Source organism: Phycodurus eques, unplaced genomic scaffold, assembly GCF_024500275.1.
Source record: "Phycodurus eques isolate BA_2022a unplaced genomic scaffold, UOR_Pequ_1.1 contig_778, whole genome shotgun sequence".
Taxonomy (NCBI): domain Eukaryota; kingdom Metazoa; phylum Chordata; class Actinopteri; order Syngnathiformes; family Syngnathidae; genus Phycodurus; species Phycodurus eques.
Window position 1 is genome coordinate 1 of NW_026904774.1, and position 5,221 is coordinate 5,221.

Consider the following 5,221-nt stretch of genomic DNA (forward strand, 5'->3'; position numbering starts at 1 on the left):
GTCAAAGAGCATGGAATTCGTCTTCTTGAGGCTCAATTGCCACAGGAGGCATCGTTGACCCAGTATTCAGTCACAGAGTGCCCGTGCAGGTGGCTTACCGAAGAGGCTACTTGATGAGGAAATGACCAGATTTGTCCGACCCAGATGACGACACCAAGGGCTTTTTTGATCCCAACACACAAGAGAACCTCACCTATCTCCAACTGGTCGAGAGGTGCATCACAGATCCCGTCACTGGACTTAGTTTGTTAGTCATTGTGAAGAAAGGGAGTTCTATTTCTATGTTGATGAGGCCACGAAACTCACCCTGAAATCAAAGACAACCACCCGAGCAGGCGGGAAGTATCACGGAACAACGGTGTCGCTGTGGGATCTGCTCTACTCTCGATACTCACTGAGGAGAAGAGGCGAGAGCTTGTGCGACAGTACAAATCTGGAGCCATCACGATTGAACGCTTTTTGGAGATCATCTTGATTATCACTCAGCAGCAGACCACCACCGCCGCAACCTCACCGGTCATCACATGTCAAACACCAGAAACAAAGGTTGACAGCAGCACCGCGGAGACCACCATCACCACCACAGTCACAGAGACCGGAAGCTTCCATGGTATTCGGAAGGATGTCAGTGCTACGGAGTTGCTTCAATCCAAAATCATCACTGAAGACCTCTACGAAGATCTCAACGCAGGAACATCACAGTAAAGGAAGTGAGTGAAATGGACTCGGTCCGCAGGTACCTGGAAGGGACCAACTGCATTGCAGGTGTGCACTTGCAGTCCACAAAAGAGACGCTGAGCATTTATGAAGCAAAGTCCAGAGGCCTGCTGACTCCTGGGACGTCCCTCGTGCTCCTGGAAGCCCAGGCTGCCACCGGCTTTGTCGTAGACCCAGTCAACAACAAGAAACTTTCGGTCGAAGAAGCTGTGGCTCTGAGAGTGGTTGGCAGCGAGTGGCAAAAGAAGCTGCTCTCAGCAGAACGAGCTGTCACGGGATACAGAGACCCTTACACGGAAAAAACAATCTCTCTGTTCCAGGCCCTGAAAAAAGACCTGATCGTCAAAGAGCATGGAATTCGTCTTCTTGAGGCTCAAATTGCCACAGGAGGCATCGTTGACCCAGTATTCAGTCACAGAGTGCCCGTGCAGGTGGCTTACCGAAGAGGCTACTTTGATGAGGAAATGAACCAGATTTTGTCCGACCCAGATGACGACACCAAGGGCTTTTTTGATCCCAACACACAAGAGAACCTCACCTATCTCCAACTGGTCGAGAGGTGCATCACAGATCCCGTCACTGGACTTAGTTTGTTAGTTATTGTGAAGAAAGGGGAGTTCTATTTCTATGTTGATGAGGCCACGAAACTCACCCTGAAATCAAAGACAACCACCCGAGCAGGCGGCAAGTATCACGGAACAACGGTGTCGCTGTGGGATCTGCTCTACTCTCGATACATCACTGAGGAGAAGAGGCGAGAGCTTGTGCGACAGTACAAATCTGGAGCCATCACGATTGAACGCTTTTTGGAGATCATCTTGATTATCACTCAGCAGCAGACCACCACCGCCGCAACCTCACCGGTCATCACATGTCAAACACCAGAAACAAAGGTTGACAGCAGCACCGCGGAGACCACCATCACCACCACAGTCACAGAGACCGGAAGCTTCCATGGTATTCGGAAGGATGTCAGTGCTACGGAGTTGCTTCAATCCAAAATCATCACTGAAGACCTCTACGAAGATCTCAACGCAGGAACAATCACAGTAAAGGAAGTGAGTGAAATGGACTCGGTCCGCAGGTACCTGGAAGGGACCAACTGCATTGCAGGTGTGCACTTGCAGTCCACAAAAGAGACGCTGAGCATTTATGAAGCAAAGTCCAGAGGCCTGCTGACTCCTGGGACGTCCCTCGTGCTCCTGGAAGCCCAGGCTGCCACCGGCTTTGTCGTAGACCCAGTCAACAACAAGAAACTTTCGGTCGAAGAAGCTGTGGCTCTGAGAGTGGTTGGCAGCGAGTGGCAAAAGAAGCTGCTCTCAGCAGAACGAGCTGTCACGGGATACAGAGAAAAAAAAAAAAAAAAAACAATCTCTCTGTTCCAGGCCCTGAAAAAAGACCTGATCGTCAAAGAGCATGGAATTCGTCTTCTTGAGGCTCAAATTGCCACAGGAGGCATCGTTGACCCAGTATTCAGTCACAGAGTGCCCGTGCAGGTGGCTTACCGAAGAGGCTACTTTGATGAGGAAATGAACCAGATTTTGTCCGACCCAGATGACGACACCAAGGGCTTTTTTGATCCCAACACACAAGAGAACCTCACCTATCTCCAACTGGTCGAGAGGTGCATCACAGATCCCGTCACTGGACTTAGTTTGTTAGTTATTGTGAAGAAAGGGGAGTTCTATTTCTATGTTGATGAGGCCACGAAACTCACCCTGAAATCAAAGACAACCACCCGAGCAGGCGGGCAAGTATCACGGAACAACGGTGTCGCTGTGGGATCTGCTCTACTCTCGATACATCACTGAGGAGAAGAGGCGAGAGCTTGTGCGACAGTACAAATCTGGAGCCATCACGATTGAACGCTTTTTGGAGATCATCTTGATTATCACTCAGCAGCAGACCACCACCGCCGCAACCTCACCGGTCATCACATGTCAAACACCAGAAACAAAGGTTGACAGCAGCACCGCGGAGACCACCATCACCACCACAGTCACAGAGACCGGAAGCTTCCATGGTATTCGGAAGGATGTCAGTGCTACGGAGTTGCTTCAATCCAAAATCATCACTGAAGACCTCTACGAAGATCTCAACGCAGGAACAATCACAGTAAAGGAAGTGAGTGAAATGGACTCGGTCCGCAGGTACCTGGAAGGGACCAACTGCATTGCAGGTGTGCACTTGCAGTCCACAAAAGAGACGCTGAGCATTTATGAAGCAAAGTCCAGAGGCCTGCTGACTCCTGGGACGTCCCTCGTGCTCCTGGAAGCCCAGGCTGCCACCGGCTTTGTCGTAGACCCAGTCAACAACAAGAAACTTTCGGTCGAAGAAGCTGTGGCTCTGAGAGTGGTTGGCAGCGAGTGGCAAAAGAAGCTGCTCTCAGCAGAACGAGCTGTCACGGGATACAGAGACCCTTACACGGAAAAAACAATCTCTCTGTTCCAGGCCCTGAAAAAAGACCTGATCGTCAAAGAGCATGGAATTCGTCTTCTTGAGGCTCAAATTGCCACAGGAGGCATCGTTGACCCAGTATTCAGTCACAGAGTGCCCGTGCAGGTGGCTTACCGAAGAGGCTACTTTGATGAGGAAATGAACCAGATTTTGTCCGACCCAGATGACGACACCAAGGGCTTTTTTGATCCCAACACACAAGAGAACCTCACCTATCTCCAACTGGTCGAGAGGTGCATCACAGATCCCGTCACTGGACTTAGTTTGTTAGTTATTGTGAAGAAAGGGGAGTTCTATTTCTATGTTGATGAGGCCACGAAACTCACCCTGAAATCAAAGACAACCACCCGAGCAGGCGGGCAAGTATCACGGAACAACGGTGTCGCTGTGGGATCTGCTCTACTCTCGATACATCACTGAGGAGAAGAGGCGAGAGCTTGTGCGACAGTACAAATCTGGAGCCATCACGATTGAACGCTTTTTGGAGATCATCTTGATTATCACTCAGCAGCAGACCACCACCGCCGCAACCTCACCGGTCATCACATGTCAAACACCAGAAACAAAGGTTGACAGCAGCACCGCGGAGACCACCATCACCACCACAGTCACAGAGACCGGAAGCTTCCATGGTATTCGGAAGGATGTCAGTGCTACGGAGTTGCTTCAATCCAAAATCATCACTGAAGACCTCTACGAAGATCTCAACGCAGGAACAATCACAGTAAAGGAAGTGAGTGAAATGGACTCGGTCCGCAGGTACCTGGAAGGGACCAACTGCATTGCAGGTGTGCACTTGCAGTCCACAAAAGAGACGCTGAGCATTTATGAAGCAAAGTCCAGAGGCCTGCTGACTCCTGGGACGTCCCTCGTGCTCCTGGAAGCCCAGGCTGCCACCGGCTTTGTCGTAGACCCAGTCAACAACAAGAAACTTTCGGTCGAAGAAGCTGTGGCTCTGAGAGTGGTTGGCAGCGAGTGGCAAAAGAAGCTGCTCTCAGCAGAACGAGCTGTCACGGGATACAGAGACCCTTACACGGAAAAAACAATCTCTCTGTTCCAGGCCCTGAAAAAAGACCTGATCGTCAAAGAGCATGGAATTCGTCTTCTTGAGGCTCAAATTGCCACAGGAGGCATCGTTGACCCAGTATTCAGTCACAGAGTGCCCGTGCAGGTGGCTTACCGAAGAGGCTACTTTGATGAGGAAATGAACCAGATTTTGTCCGACCCAGATGACGACACCAAGGGCTTTTTTGATCCCAACACACAAGAGAACCTCACCTATCTCCAACTGGTCGAGAGGTGCATCACAGATCCCGTCACTGGACTTAGTTTGTTAGTTATTGTGAAGAAAGGGGAGTTCTATTTCTATGTTGATGAGGCCACGAAACTCACCCTGAAATCAAAGACAACCACCCGAGCAGGCGGGCAAGTATCACGGAACAACGGTGTCGCTGTGGGATCTGCTCTACTCTCGATACATCACTGAGGAGAAGAGGCGAGAGCTTGTGCGACAGTACAAATCTGGAGCCATCACGATTGAACGCTTTTTGGAGATCATCTTGATTATCACTCAGCAGCAGACCACCACCGCCGCAACCTCACCGGTCATCACATGTCAAACACCAGAAACAAAGGTTGACAGCAGCACCGCGGAGACCACCATCACCACCACAGTCACAGAGACCGGAAGCTTCCATGGTATTCGGAAGGATGTCAGTGCTACGGAGTTGCTTCAATCCAAAATCATCACTGAAGACCTCTACGAAGATCTCAACGCAGGAACAATCACAGTAAAGGAAGTGAGTGAAATGGACTCGGTCCGCAGGTACCTGGAAGGGACCAACTGCATTGCAGGTGTGCACTTGCAGTCCACAAAAGAGACGCTGAGCATTTATGAAGCAAAGTCCAGAGGCCTGCTGACTCCTGGGACGTCCCTCGTGCTCCTGGAAGCCCAGGCTGCCACCGGCTTTTGTCGTAGACCCAGTCAACAACAAGAAACTTTCGGTCGAAGAAGCTGTGGCTCTGAGAGTGGTTGGCAGCGAGTGGC

General features: G+C 50.7%; 1 pseudogene; it reads left to right on the plus strand.

Moving 5' to 3' along the window:
- The first annotated feature begins 3 nt into the window (after window positions 1–3).
- LOC133398982 (epiplakin-like) lies at window positions 4–5,205 on the plus strand (annotated as a pseudogene).
- Window positions 5,206–5,221: the final 16 nt, after the last annotated feature.